This window comes from Eptesicus fuscus, chromosome 5 (genome assembly GCF_027574615.1).
Source record: "Eptesicus fuscus isolate TK198812 chromosome 5, DD_ASM_mEF_20220401, whole genome shotgun sequence".
Taxonomy (NCBI): domain Eukaryota; kingdom Metazoa; phylum Chordata; class Mammalia; order Chiroptera; family Vespertilionidae; genus Eptesicus; species Eptesicus fuscus.
In genome coordinates, this window is record NC_072477.1 from 39,063,881 (window position 1) to 39,080,489 (window position 16,609).

Consider the following 16,609-nt stretch of genomic DNA (forward strand, 5'->3'; position numbering starts at 1 on the left):
ATTTTTTTATTAATCCTCACTCAAGGATATTTTTTTCTTTGATTTTTAGAGAGTGTGGAAAGGAGGGACAGAAGGGGAGAGGGAGAGCGAGAGGGAGAGAGAAAGAAACACATTGATGTGAGACACATCAATTGGTTGCCTCCCATACCTGCCCCGACCAGGGCTGGGGATTGAACCTGCAAGCCAGGTACATGCCCTTGACCAGAATCAAACCCGAGACCCTTTGGTGTGCAGGCCTACACTCTAACCACTGAGCAACACCGGCCAGGGCTAATTATTTCCTTTTAATAAACTAGAATAAAAATGTCCTGAGAACAGAGATTTTTGTCTATTGGGTCATTGCTACATCCACAATGCAAGCAGAGAGTAGGCATTCAGTACATACTAGTACTTACTGAATGGATCTGTTGAAGGTTCAACTATTGAGGCACACATCAGGGTCTGGGAAGGCAAGGGCCACCAGCAGACTTCAGTCTAACGGTACCATGAAGTGTGCGCTTCTGTTCCACTAGCTGTAACCTGAGGCACCTCCAGAAATCCAGCAGAAACCACATAACTGAACTGAGCCAAACAGGCCCCGAAGGCGCAAGCACAGTGATGAAGTAGGTGCTTTCTTCTGAACCTGTGTGTCTGCCTCTACTGCTCCCCTCCCAACCCTCACCCACTGGGCTGTGGGAACGCCCTGTGCCAGGGGCTGAGGCTAGGAAAACCCAGACCTACCAGGTGAAGACATCTGTCTCACCAGGCGTTAAGAAGTATTTTCACCCTGGCTGGTTTGGCTCAGTGGATAGAGCGTCGGCCTGCGGCCAGTAGGGGGCATGCAGGAGGCAGCCGATCAATGATTCTCGTTATTGATGTTTCTATCGCTCTCTCCCTCTTCCTTCCTCTCTGAAATCTATAAAAATATATGTCAAAAGATAAAATAAAATCTCAAAGAAGACCTAAATAAATATACAGGGATTGGAAGATTCAACATTGAAAATATTGAGCTCCACTACTGATCACGAAGAAGTAACTGGTGCAGAATTTACTCTCCCACCTGGAAACCTGGACAAAAGATATGAGACAACTGTTTTCAGCCACTGTGACGACAGACAGGAAAAGACTCCGATCTCTGAGAAAAGGAAAACTTCTTCCCATCTGGTGACAATTTTGAGATGACAGCACAGGGAAGGAAAACTCAAAGCACAGTGGTCTCATTAAGTTGATGAGCTAGAGATTGGATTTTTAGGAGGGGAGGAAGCTGGAATGTATAAGGCAAAGTACCAGAGAGGAGGGAGCTATACAGAGAAAGAGCTTCCAAAATGTGCACAGCGTCTTCCTGAATGTTTGGCTGAACATCGATCTGCACAGGCATAGACTGAAACTGCAATGCTGGGCAAAGAACTACCACCAGAGGCTGTAAGCTGAGCCATTCTCAGAGTACACAGAGGGCTAGGAGATGTTCAAATTACCCAACCAGAGTAGACTGGCCTCCCTAGGCCATTGGGCAGTAACAGAAATTCCAGAGGGGTTACAGTTTATTATTAAAACTAAAGTAGCCCTAGAGGGAGTCAATGGGGAAAACAAGGGACATCTGTAATACTTTCAACAATAAAGATAATTTTTTAAAAGACAGTCCTAGCCCAGCGGGATTGACTCAGTAGTTGAACATCAACATATAAACCAGGAAGTCGTGATTTGATTCTGGATCAGGGCATATGCCCAGGTTACAGGCTCGATCCCCAGTGTGGGACATGCAGGAGGCAGTCAATCAATGATTCTCTCTTATCATTGATGTTTCTATCTCTTCTCTCTCTCTCTCTCTCTCTCTCCTTTCCTCTCTGAAAATAAATAAATAAATAAATAAATAAATAAATAAATAAGTAAATAAATAAATAACAACAGCCCTGGCTGGTTTGGGACAGTGGTTAGAACGTCAGCCCATGGAATGGAGGATCATGGGTTCAATTTCCTATAGGGGTGCATTCAGGAGGCAACCAATCGACATGTCTCTCTCACGTAGATGTTTCTTTCTATTCCCCCCCCCCCCCCCCACACACACATACACACCGCTCCTTCCCTTCCACACTCTCTAGAAATCAATGGAAAAAATATCCTCTGGTGAGGATTAAAAAAATAATAACAAAATTAAAAATAATAAAATAGCCCTAGAGTAAAGGCTATTCTAGGAACACTCTAACAAAGCTTAAAATAAACCTCCAAAATATCAAGTTGATCCACAACTAATCTAAACACTAACCTGTGTGCCAAAACAAACTTCAATACTCTGAAAAAAGACAACAAAATGAAAACACTTAACATAACGTTTATCACGTCTGATGCCAAATGAAAAATCACTAGACAGCCCTAGCTGGTTTGGCTCAGTGGATAGAGCGTCAGTCCCGGGTTCAATTCTGGTCAAGGGCACATTCTCGATCCCCAGTAGGGGGCGTGCAGGAGGCAGCCGATCAATGATTCTCTCTCATCATTGATGTTTCTATCTCTATCTCCCCTCTCCCTTCCTCTCTGAAATCAATAAAAAAATATATATTTTAAAAAATCACTAGACAGAAAAAAGCAAGAACCTGTGAACCAGAAAAGAACTTTAAAGTGATAGATATGAAATATGTATAAATTATATGTAAAGTGTTCATATATACATAATACATGTACATATTTTATATTCACACACTCATGTATTTTTTCACTTTGACTTAACTTCAGTGCTAATGCCACCAGATTTCCTGATAATACAAAAGTGACCACTTCATGTACACAAAATGTTCTTTCCATGCTTTAAAATCAAACAAAAACAACATAATTATTAGTGAGTATGGAAAAGACATTCTAGTGATTTTGCTTATTCTTGTTTATCAAACCCTTTACAAAAAAAAAAAAAAAGCTAAACTTTTCTTCTTGTTGTTTTCTCTGGCTTTACCTAGTCCCAGCATGGGCACTGCCAATCCCAAGCACCTTTCCTAGTTCCTGGGATTCTCCCTTACCCTACCGTGGGAAGCATGACATTAATAATAATCAGAACAATGGCTCTCAAAGTGTGGTTCCCAGACCAGCAGCATCAGCATCCAAGGGGGATGTGTTAGAAATGAAAACTCTTGGGCTCCACCTCACAACTACTGAATCGGGAAATCTGGGGGTGGTTCCAGCAATCTGCGCCTTAACAAACCCTCCAGGTGATTCTGGTGCTCGTTCAAGTTAAGAACCGCCAAATTAGAAAACACTACTATTAGTGGACATTAACATCATGGATCCAGGATCTTTCAGAGAGAATTTTTCAGGGAGATAAGAAAAAGAAGATAGAACAACTTTAGGCAAACACATTAGAACACTTGGGACACACAAAAGTGGGCCATCTGAGCTCTTAAACCCGGGCATGGGCAGCTTTCATCACTACAGTCCGCCCTTCCTGTGCGCTGCTAATACAACAAGAGGCTTAAAGGAAGTCCCATCTTCTCTGATTTAAAATAAATTGCTTAAGAATTTTCAACTTAGTTGGATATTTGATATTTGCTCTTATCTTTTGTACCTCCCTTTTGTACTAGCGATAATTATGAATTAGGGGTAAGAAGATGGAGGAATGTAAGAATCCCCCAAGGAGCTTTCTCAAAATATACAGGGGTGAGCAAAAGTAGGTCTACAATTGTCACGCAGGTTACGGTTTACAATAGCTTAATCAACTCAACAAGAATAAACTCTGTTTCACACACTCACAACTGTGAACCTCCTTTTCCCACCCCTGCATATGTCCCATTCACTCCCCCAAATGAAATGTTGATGCAGGAGCAGATGAGCACATAGAGCTGAGAAATCTGCCTTGTGATTCTACTCTACTTTCATCCTCACCTCTCCCCACACCCCACCACCTATGTTAGCCTCTTGTCAATGCAGGAGGAAGTATCGGATCACCTGATTTCTCTTCTGTCCTCCAGGACTTACTATCATCCGCCCACTGTGGTGGGAGATATGGTCTCTGCCCTGGAGATGACATTTTCTACATAAAAGAAACAACTAGTGAAAAGTATTAAACTAAACGCAATCAAGTGCTATCCTGTGTGATAGAGACTTTAGGACTATGAAATTTGGAGAAGGACAAGAGCTAGGCTTCCCACTCATTTTCACGTTATCTTCTCATCTTGGAATATTGGGGCCAGATAGTTTAAGAGGCCAACAGGACAAATATGTACTCACATTTCACTCATGCCTATAAACAAAAAACACAGAAGAATAACAGCAGTTACATTCAAAACACACCTGAAAATTACAGATTAGAGTTAGGGCCAAGGTAACCCAAGAGAGGAAACAAGAAAGTATTTTCACTGAGAGCTACTCTCGAGCTCATGTGCATTTCATGTTTCTCCACGCCTTTCCTGTTGCCTGGTTCTTTGACAATTTGCTTCTGGTTTATTCTTTTAATAGTGGATAAGTAGCACAGGGAAAATAGTAGATACATTTTAGTATAATTTATCTCATCCTTTTTAATAATAAAAGTCCTAATGGTGAGAACATTTCAAAGTATTGGCTAAACTTTATGTGGAAATATGGATGTGAATTGAAGATGCATTGTTAAGTGAAAAAAAGAAACCTAAGGTGAGTGTGTATCCATGTAATTTCTGTTAAACAGAAAAATAATACTTATATTTATGCATAACTGTTTTGGGAAAGATACACATGGAACTGGTAACGTTGCCCCTGAAAAGAGGAATCGGGTGACTGGTGGACAGGGTAAAAAAGGAGAGCTTTCACTGAAAAGTCTTTTGTTTTTCTTTAATTTTTAAGCCAGGTGTTTTTATGACCAATTTAAAAAAATAAATAGCATTTTTAAAAAGTATTGGCTAAGAAGAGATTTAGGAATCTCAACCCTTTCTTCTAAGAGGCTTCACGGTATAATAGAAAGAGCATTGTTTTGGGAGTTTTAGAAAAACAGACCTGGGTCCAAGACCTGGTCTGCTACTTACTAGTTTCATGACCTTGGCCACGTTCCTTAAATTAGTGGAGTCTAATTTGGGGCAGTAATAAAATCATTGTAACAAAAACTGCTTTGTGAAGATGAGACATTATATAAAAACTGCCTTGTGCTTACTAAATGGTAGCTATTATTCTGTGGATTTCAACGATCCCTGCTATCCATTACCACCAATTATGAGTTGGACGTTGATGAAAGGGAACCTGAGGTATGAATGCAGCCTAAGAGAATCTTAATTTACAGATATCCACTAACTACCTGTGGAGGGGAGGCCAAACTTTAAAAAAATGTATTCAGGTTCTTTTGGGGTCTTCGGGTACAAAAGTCCAAAGGCTTTTCAAGGCTTCTTAAAGACTATCCCAAGACATCAAGCAATTAACGGCATTTAATGATAACTTCCTCCATGATGCAATGTCATATTGGTTCTCCCTCCTCTGATTCACCCACTTTTCCTACCCCTGTTTCTTGGACGTGCTCGGCCTAATTAAGTAATAGCATATAAGCCTTTGTGCCTCAGTCTCGGTATCCTTTCTGGGAATCCCTAGCTAAGACTGAGGCCTGCCTAATCCTACTGAAGAGTCTGGCCCTGAGGAGCAGATACTACTACTACTGGTGCCCTACCATATGCCTGCAGGCTTTATTTATAGGGTTTGCTTTCTGGACTGCCAGCATTTACATCTCTTGCTCTGCTACCGGGCTTTCTTTGCCACCTGAAACCAGTATTTTCTCCCATTCTATGGGTTGTCTTTTAATTTTCTTGATGGTATAGTATGCAGTACAAAAGTTTTTAATTTTGATGAAGTCCAATGAATCTTTTTTATCACTTGCCCTTTTGGTGTTGTAGCTAAGAAATCATTGCCAATCCAAGCTAAGATTTATGCCTATATTCTCTTCTAGTAGTTTTACAGTTTTTTGTTTTGTTTTGTTTTTGTTGTACATGTAGGCCTATGAACCATTTTTTGTGTATGGATGAGGTAGAGGTCTAATTTCATTCTTTCACAAGTGAATATCCAGTTGTCCAAGCACCATTTGTTGAAAAGGTTATTTTTTTTCTCCATTAAACAATCTTGGCATCATTATGGAAAATCAACAGACCATAATGTAAGGATTTATTACTGGATTCTCCATTTTACTCCATTGATCTATATGTCTATTCTTCTACTCGTCCCACACTATCTTGATTACTGTAGTTCTGTAATAAGGTTTGAGATTGGGAGCACTCCAACTTTATCTTCTTTTTCAAGATTGCTTTGGGTGTCATCTTTTGCCTTTTAATTTTGCCTTTTAACTTATACTTTTTGGATCTTTTAAAAGAAATAAATTTAGAGCCCAAAGCCATAAAATATTTTCTATATGGTTTTCTAAAAGTTTTCTTGTTTGCCCTTCTCATTCAGACTTTTGACTTTAGAATTTATTTTAGTGTGTGGTGGGAGGTAGGGGTCAAATACCATGCTTTTAAATTGTACTAACACTTAAAAAAATTGTATTGTTGAAAGTATTATAGATGTCCCCTTTGCTCCCATTGATCCCTTCTAACCCACCTCTGCCCCTTGACACAGGCCTTCACCACCCTGGTGTCTGTGTCCATGGGTTATACATATAAGCATACAAGTTCTTTGGTTAATCTCTTCTCACCTGCTCCCCGACTCCCGACCCCCACATTTCCTCTGAGATTCCACAGTCTGTTCCAAGCGTCCAGTCTCTGGATCCTCTCTGTTCATCAGTTTAGTTTGTTCTTGAGATTCCATATATGAGTGAGATTATGTGATACTTGTCTTTCTCTGACTGGCTTATTTCACTTAGCATAGTACTCTCCAGGTCCCTCCACGCTGTCTCAAAGGGTAAGAGATCCTTACTTTTTACTGCTGGATAGTATTCCATGGTCTAAATGTACCACAGCTTTTTTATCCACTCATCTACTGATGGGCACTTAAGCTGTTTTCAGATCTTAGCTATTGTAAATGGTGCTGCTATGAACATAAGGGTGCATACATTCTTTCTGATTAGTGTTTCAAGTTTCTTAGGATATATTCCTAGAAGTGGGATCACTGGGTCAGTTCCATATTTAATTTTTTGAGGAAACTCCATACTGTTTTCCATAATGGCTACACGGGTCTGCATTCCCACCAGCAGTGTACTAGGGTTCCCTTTTCTTCACATCCTCGTCAGCACTTGTCATTTGTTGATTTGTTGATGGTTGCCATTCTGCCAGATATGAGGTGATACCTCACTGTTGTTTTAATTTGTATCTCTCTGGTGATCAGTAACTTTGGGTATTTTTTCATATGTCTCTTGGTCATCTGTATGTCCTCTTTGGAGAAGTGTCTATTTAGGTTCTTTGCCCATTTTTTAATTGGATTGTTTGTCACCCTTTTGTTAAGTTGTATGAGTTCCTTCTATATTTTGGATATTAACCCTTTATCAGATGTATCATTGGCAAATATGTTCTTCCATATAGTGGGCTCCCTTTTCATTTTGTTCATGGTTTCTTTTGCTTTGCAGAAGCTTTTAATTTTTATGAAGTCTCATTTGTTTATTTTCTCTTTTGTTTCCCTTGCCCTAGGACCATGGTCGGCAAACTGTGGCTCGCGAGCCACATGTGGCTCTTTGGCCCTTTGAATGTGGCTCTTCCACAAAATACCACGGCCTGGGCGAGTCTATTTTGAAGAAGTGGCATTAGAAGAAGTTTAAGTTTAACAAATTTGGCTCTCAAAAGAAATTTCAATCGTTGTACTGTTGATATTTGGCTCTGTTGACTAATGAGTTTGCCGACCACTGCCCTAGGAGATGTATCAGCAAACATATTGCTATGAGAGATGTCTGAGATTTTTCTGTCTATGGTTTCTTCTAGGTTTTTTTATGGTTTCATGACTTACATTTAAGTCTTTTATCCATTTTGAGTTTATCCTTGTGTATACTGTAAGTTGGTGGTCTAGTTTCATTTTTTTTGCATGTATCTGCCAAGTTTTTTTAAACACCATTTATTGAAGAGATTGTCTTAACTCCATTGTATGCTCTTGCTTCCTTTGTCAAATATTAATTGAGTGTAATGGCTTGATTTCTGGGCTCTCTGTTCTATTCCATTGATCTATTTGCCTGTTCTTGTGCTAGTACCAGGCTGTTTTGATTACAGTGGCTTTGTAATGTAACTTAATATCAGGTATTGTGATCCCTCCAACTTTGTTCTTCTTTCTCAAGATGGCTGCAGCTATTTGGGGTCTTTTTTAGTTCCATATAAATTTTTGGAGTATTTGTTTTAAATCTGACTAACACTTTTTTTTTTTTTTAGAAAAAAAGTACATTCTTTCTGCCACTGATTTCACAAAGCAAGCCTGCCATAAATCAAGTTTCCATTTAGGTGGGTTCTGTTGGATATCCTATCCTTCCTGTTTCATTGGTCATTTTTTTCTATCCCTGAACCAGCATCCCACTGCCCTAATTAGTATAATTTTTAAAAAAGGTAATTTGTAAAGCAAATCTCTGCATCATGTTCTTCTTCAAGAGTATATTTTTGGTTCTCACATATAAATTATATAGTTTGACAAGTCACACACACAGATTTTGGTTGGAATTGCATTGACTCTATTGATCAATTTGAAAAGAACTAATTAAAAAAATTATTGAACCTTATCATCCGTAAACATGATCTATTTCTTCATTTACTTAGACTGAGCCACAGTATTGCAGTTTCAGGGGTATCTTTCACACCATGAAGTCCATTTAGATCTTCTCTCCTTTATGCCACCTGTCTTCTTCCTGAGCTAAATGAGAATGCTTTCAACACATCAAATTAAGAATAATGTTAGCTGCCATATTTGGTAGATAACCTCTTTTTGGTTAGAAAGGCTATTTTTATTCCTTGCTTAAGAAGCTTTTTAAAAAAATCATCTGTGTTGAATTTTGTCAAAATTCAAGTTTTTTTTAATCAAAATTCAATTAGTTTTTTTCTAATATTAAACTAATGGATTTGTGAGATACATCCATCATGATACCCTGTAATGATGTATTATTATCTCTTTTATACATTATCAGATTCCATTTTCCAACTCAGCTTATTTAGGATTTTCACTATTATGATTTTCACTATGGTCATAATGATTCTCTGTTGTTTTTGTCTGGTTATACTGATATAGTGATATATTGGCATCAAGGTTATACTAGCTTTTTAAAAAGAGCTGGGGAGTTATTCCTCTTTTTCTGTTCTCTGTGGTAGTTTGTACAATATTGGAATTGTATGTTTCCTAGCTAATAAAACTCTGTCTAAAGTTTGCTTTGCAGGAAGATTTTAATTTACTGACAACTTATTTCATGGCTATAGAACTATTATTCAGGATTTGATTTGTTCTTGAGATAGCTGTAGGAAGTTATATTTTCTATCAAATTTTATCTAATTTTCAAGTTCTTTTAGCATAAACATGTTTATAATATCTTATTAGCTTTTTAAAGTTGGGAGCATTTCTGGCTAAATCCCCCTTTTCATTCCTAGTATTGTTTATTTGTGCATCCTCTTTTTTTCCCTTTGATCAACCTTGCTAGAAGTTTGCTGCTTTTATTAATCTTCTGCATTGGCCTGTATAAATTTGTTTACGTCATAACTTGTTCCTCTTATTCTTAACAGTTTCCTTCATTCTGTTTGTTTATTCATCTGTTTCTTTTCTAACTTAAGTTTTATGCTCTGGGCATTAGTTTTTAGCCTTCATTTCTAATAGAACCATCTAAGACAGTACGTTTTCCTCTAAGCTCTGTTTAGCAGTAGTTTTTCAGTTATCAAATTTCCATTTAGTTCTGTTTTCCTAGTTTCCATTTTCTGCTGAGATTCCCCATCTGTCCACTTACTTTAAAAGGAAAACTATCTCTTCTTCTAAACCCTTGAACATACTTATTATAGACTAGAGGCTGGTGCACGAAATCCCTCAGCCCAGCCTGTACCCTCTTGCAATCCGGGACCCCTCGGGGGATGTCTGACTGCCGGTTTAGGCCCAATCCTGCAGTGGGATCAGGCCTAAACCAGCAGTTGGACATCCCTCTCCCAATTCCGGACCACTTGCTCCTAACCGCTTGCCTGCCTGCCTGCCTGCCTGATCACCCCTAACCACTCTGCCTGCCTGCCTCATAGCCCCTAACCACTTGCCTGCCTGCCTAATCGCCCCTAACCACCTCTGCCTGCCTCATCGCCCCTAACCACCTCTGCCTGCCTGCCCGATCACCCCTAACCACTTGCCTGATTGCCCCTAAGCCCTCTACCTGCCTGCCTGATCACCCCTAACCGCCTCTGCCTGTCTGCCTGATCACCCCTAACTGCTCGCCTGCCTGCCTGATCGCCCCTAACTGCCTCTGCCTTGGCCCCCGCCCTCTGTGGCAGCCACCTCTGCCTCGGCCCCCGCTGCCGTGGCTTCGTCTGGAAGGACGTCCGGAAGGTTGACCAGCCTGTCACCATTTCCCCACAGTCTAATCCATCTAACTAGCACATTATGCTTTTATTATTATAGATGCTTTGGAACCCACATCTATTCTAACATCTAGGGTCATCTCTCTTTCTATTCACTATTTTGTCTCTTGATTAAGGATCACATTTCCCTCTGTCTTGAATTACTTGCCTAGTAATTTCTTACTGTATATAAAACAATTCTCAATACTACATTATGAGGAACTATGTTTATTGTCTTTCTTTAAAGAGTGTTGACTTTTATTCTGGTAGGTTATTAATTACTCTGATTCAACTTTATCCTGTTTCGGTTTTGTCTTTAGTCTTAAGAGCATGAACCTTACTGGAGTTTCTACTGAATGGCCAAGGCATTTGATAAGATCTCTCCATCGAATGGAGTTCAGTCTTCCAGCACTGGTATTTCTGCTAACTGCTCAGTCCCCTAACAGTTACTACAGGTAGGCCTAACATGGTCTGCCTTGCACATGTGTAGCCAAGCACTTAGCCATAGCCCTGAACATAACCTCCCCACAGACCTCTGAAATTCTCCTCTTCACAGCTCCATCAATTTGGACATACTGACTCACAAATTACAGCCGGCTCAGCAGTGCAAACTCTGATCTCTGCCTCTTCTACCTAGCAATATTGCTGCTCAGCACTTGCACCCACCTTCCTGCACCTCACATCAGAAAGTGCCCCCAATCAGAAAGGCAAGGCAAAAATAAAGGGCACCTACCGATTCTGTCTCCTAAATATCTCTTGAATCAGTCCACGATTTCCTCCTCTTCTTTGCCAACCCCCTAATTCATTTCCTCCAACTGCCTCCTAACTGGTTTCCCCATATACATTATTTGTGTGCCATCTTCTCCTACACATAGTGCCTAGAATGAGCTTTTAAGTTTTTAAAACTGATTTGAGAGAGAGAAAAAAAAAACATCGATTTGTTGTTCCACTTATTTATTAATTCATTGGTTAATTCTTTCATGTGCACTGACAGGGGATCGAACCTGCAACCTTGGTATGCTTCAAACAACTGAGCCACCTGGCAAGGGCTAGAATGAGCTTTTTTAAAATGCAAGTGATCATGTCACTTTCCATCATAAATATACAACAAAAGAAACAAAACTAAAACTTCAATGGCTTCCCATTACTCTCAGAACAAAGACCAAACGCTTAATGAGGCCTCTGAGCTCTGGATCCTGACTCTACACTGTAGCCGTGTTGGCCGTCCTTCCAGTACTTCCGAATCAATTCAGTGCTGTTCTCTCTGCCTAAACCACTTTCCCCTGTACTCTCTGCTCAGCCAACTCCTCCCTATTTTTCTTGCTTCAGCTTTGATATCTCTAAAACCCAAATAGGCTAAGAAATCCCCTGTTGAAAGCTCTCATAACATCCTGTCCCACTTCTGCATAAACTCAGTGCAATGCTGCTCTCCCCTGCTCTATTACAAGTTCCATGCGGCTGGAACTGTGTCTACCTTAGTCCTTTTTGTATCTCCAGGCCCTAGCACAGTGCTTAGCACATGGTGGGATCTTAATATTTGGCAAATTATCAACTCCCTAGAAGAATGAATAAAGGAAGGATGACTGAATAGAGAATTTGTAATACGACAGGGGAGTATTAAGCAAAGCTTGAATCCTCAGGTAGAAATCTAAAGAAATTCTCCCTTGGGATGATGATTAGCAGTTAATAGGGGAACGTTATGTTTGAGTACTTTCATATTTATTTTTCCCTTTGCTCAGGTTTCTGCCTGAAGAACGAGGCTCAGAATTTTGGTATATGTAAAACACACCAGTAAAATGCGGGAGAAAGATCATCTGTGTGTCCATTTTTAAGATGAGGAAATTGAGGTTCAGAGATCAAAATTATTGTCTGTGGTCTCAAAGCTGTTTGGTGACTTTTGAATTATAATGGTGTCATATGTCTTCTGTGTTTGACACTGAGGTATGGCCACTGTTCTGAAAGCGTTTTGTTGTTGTTGTTTGTTTTTGTTTGTTTGTTTTGTTTTGTTAATCTTAACCCTAGGATATTTTTTCCTTTTTTTTTTTTTTTAGAGAGAGTAGAAGTGGAGGGAAGGAAGGAGAGAGGAAGAGAGAGAGAAACATCAATGTGAGAGAGACACATTGATTGGCTGCCTCCCGCATGCACCCCAACCAGAGCAGAGGATTGAACCTGCAACCCAGATTCATGCCCTTGACCAGGAATTGAACCTGTGACCCTTTGGTGTGTGGGCCAATGCTCTAACCACTTAGCAACATGGTCCAGGGCCTAAAAGTATTCTTATGATTGGATAAGGCTTATGATTAGACAGTCTGATACTGATAATGAATCATCGTATACCCTAAAAATGTTTCCAACTGAATGTCAGCATAATGCAGTAATCCTTCCTTCCTGATGTAAAGACACTGTTCTCAAAAGAGAGATTTTTGCCTTATATAAAATAGATCCTAACTAAGGTGAACTAAATTATAAAAACAAAACTTTTTATGCACCAGACTTCCAAATTATCTGTGTCATGGAAGCACAATTCTCCCTAAATTTGTAATTCTCTTTTCTTTGGCCACAGCTCTTCCAACATAGCTTCCCAGGGGTGTCATGCATTTTCCTTTAAACATTATGTTCTAGTGCGTGACTAACACTGACAAATTTGTCTGTGACAGGAGTCTTCCTCATGCTTGACCAGCCTGTCACCATTTCCCCTCAATGTAGGGTGGTTCTAAGTGAGTGATCTTTTAGTGACATTTCTCTTTGGTGTCTGGGTGTGACCTGACAATCTAGCCAAATAACTTTTAAAGAGTCCAGTAAACTCTTTGGGCTGGACAAGGCTGATTTCATTTTTTTAAAATTCAATCACAATCATCTAATTGTTAAGACTCATGGTCATCTTAAGGAAAAACTGACAGAACTGACTCAAAATGTTTGTGCAATTTAGCCTAGTTCTATGGCAACAGAAAGTAAAGCACTAAAAGAACAAATTTTTAATGGAAGAATCATGATAAGTATGTGACTAAGAAAAGTCTCCATTCAAATTATACCTCACATCTGGCCAATTACTGGGGAATGGGGGGAGCCTAAAGCATTTTTGAACTAGCTCTCTAATGCTCAAAACTTTTAAATTGTTTGTGGGTATACTATTTTGTGCAGCTTTTTTTTTTTTTCCCTCAACACAGTAAAATGTTATAATAACTAAGGTTACATTTAATAAAACTTAATGATTCAAGTTTTATTTCTCAATCTGTAATTTTTAAAGGGAATTTATTATATGTCTAATCACTTTAAAGGAAATGATAGAAAGGTGAATTTTAAAAAGTCAGAAACAATATATAAAGTCCTCATACAACTAAACGAAAGACAAATAATCCAATTTAAAAATGGGTAGAAGACCTGGATAGACATTTATCCAAAGAGGACATACAAATGACCAAGAGACATATGAAAAAATGCTCAAAGTCACTAATCATCAGAGAAATGCAAATTAAAACCACAATGAGATATCGTCTCACACCTGTCAGAATGGCCATCATAAAAAAATCAACAAACAACAATTTTATGCTGGCGAGGATATGGAGAAAAGGGAACCGTAGTACACTGCTGGTGGGAATGCAGACTGGTGAAACCACTGTGGAAAACAGTATGGAGTTTCCTCAAAAAAAATAAAAATGGAACTTCCATTTGACCCAGCAATCCCACTTCTGGGAATATATTCTAAGAACCCTCCCCCAAAAAATCAGAAAGAATATATGCATCCCTATGTTCATAGCAGCATTATTTACAATAGCTAAGATTTGGAAACAGCCCAAGTGCTCATCAGTAGATGAATGGATAAAAAAGGTGTGGTACAGTTACACTATGGAATACTATGCAGCTGTGAAAAAGAGGGATCTCTTAGCCTTTGGGACAGCATGTACGGACATGGAAAATATGATGCTAAGTGAAATAAGCCAATCTGAGAAAGACAAATATAATATGATCTCCCTTATTTGTGGAATCTAATGAGCAGAATGAATTGACCAACAAATAAGACCTGAAGCATGGAGGCATGGAGCAGACTGACATACCTTGATGTGGGTTGGGTGGATGAGAAGAGATGAACCAAAGAAGTTATATGCTTCTAGGCATAGCCCATGGACATGAACAATAAGGTAGTGAAAACATGGCGGGGGGGGGGGGGGGTCGGGCTAGGAGGATGAGGGTAAAAGGGGAAGAGGAGGTATCTGTAATTCTGTCAACAATAAAAAGTATATTTTAAAATGAGATAAAATAAAATTGGAAAGAGAAGACTAACACACACACACAATTATGCAGTAATAAACAGCAGTCTGTAATCAAGGGCTAGGCTGTATAGTAGCCAGAGTTAGTGAGGATGTTAAAACATTTTTTCTGAGGAGGTAAATTGGTGAAACCTTTTTACTCATTTTTTTAGAAAATTAAGAATATCTATTACATTTTCTGTCATGACCCCCCCGCTCCCAAAAAAAAAAGCAGAAATAAAATCTAGATACAAGTTTTATAACCAGGGCTATGTTCTGTTATAAATGTTTTTTCATGGAAAGTTTTAAACAGACACAAAAACAGAAGAACCCATCTTCATGCACATATCACCAACCACACTGACAGTTTCATTTTCTTGGCCTGCTCTTCCTCTAGCTGTATTTACACAGCTCCCTTCGCAGCTTTCAGGATGAACTCAAATCACCTCACAGAGGCCTTCTATGCACATTTGACTTAAAACGGCACCCCCTAAAACACCCTCCACCTTTTCTCTTTTTAAAGATTTTAAAATAGATGTTTAGAGAGAAAGTGAGAGGAAGAGAGCGAAACATCAATCATGAGAGAGAATCATTGATTGACTGCCTCCTACATGCCCCCTACTGGGGATAGAGCCCAGAACCCAGAACCTGGCATGTGCCCTGACCAGGAATTGAACCAGCAACCTTTCAGTACATGGGGTGATGCCCAACCAACTGAGTCACACCAGCCAGGGCTACCTTTTGTCTTTCTTATTTCTCACTATAACATTTCTTACTTTCTATACTTTTTCAATGTATTTTTATCTGTTTGCAATCCAGTAAACTACATGAAGGGAAGGACTATCAAATGTTTTCATTGGTATAATCCACTACCTAGAATAATGCCTGACACCCAGAAGGGCTTAATAAATAGTAAATGAACGAATAAATATGTATTGATATGAGGAGACATCCATGATATATTACATTTAAAAAAAAAACAAAAACCTGCAACACTGTTTGGATAATATCATACCATGCTGGATGGAAGAAAGCGGACTGCGACTGAGGGAGAAGTACTCACTACACAGTCTGCACTCCACACTACACATTTCCCAGCTCGCTTTCTGTTGGGCAGGGCTTTGGTTACTCGTTATGGCCAATAAATTGTGATTGAAAGTGGAATATGTCAATTATGGGCTGGAGCAATAAAAACTCCTTGTGTGATTTTATAGTCTCTTTTCACTCCTAAAATGAGCAGAGGAGCCATGTATGGCCGATGATGACCACAGCATGGTGGACTCTCCAGTATCCTGGGTCCCTGAGTGACTGCATGGAGAAACCACTCTGCAACCTGTGTGAGACGTGCAGCATGAGCAAGAAATAAATTGTTGTTGTGTTAAAGCACTGAGATTTTGTTGTTGGTTACTGCACCATAATCTAGCCTATCCTAATACATGTACAAAACTAGCATTTGTTAAGCATTTACTATATCCCAAAAACCATGCTGGATACTTTACATATTCTTATTAAACCCTCACAAAACCCTGGAAGCCAGTACTATTACACCGAGATGAGGAAACGGAGGAAGTAAGAGGACAAATAGCTTGTTCAAGGCTGCCAGCTAAATGGAAATGGTACCCAGGCAGTCTGGAGTATGATCAACCAAGCTATTAACAGTAGTTATCCCTGAGGGCAGGATTATGGGGATTAATCACTCTATCCTGTATTTCTGTAATGTTACACATGTACTTTTGCAGTGAGTAATAAACAAATAAATAAACTATATGTTAGATACTTAAAGGCTACGAATTCAGAGATGAAAGTCAAGTAATGCTGGAAGCCAATTCCAGCATGTCAGCAGGGCTGAATCATCTGGGAATGGCTAAAAGGCATTTCCCCAAAACCTGAAAAGGATGCATAAAATGATTGCTTGCTGCCAGACAGCTCAGGGCTTCTTAATCTACATGTTATTGCCTCCTACTGGCCAAA

General features: G+C 39.4%; 1 protein-coding gene across 1 annotated transcript in view; it reads right to left on the reverse strand.

Annotated features, from left to right (window-relative positions):
- Positions 1-472: 472 nt before the first annotated feature.
- The window catches only part of STYX (serine/threonine/tyrosine interacting protein), a 94,476-nt gene continuing 78,339 nt past the window's right edge, over positions 473-16,609 (reverse strand). The window contains exon 12 of the mRNA XM_054716060.1: positions 473-528. The gene's annotated coding sequence lies outside the window, so the exon portion shown is untranslated. The remainder of the gene's footprint in view (positions 529-16,609) is intronic.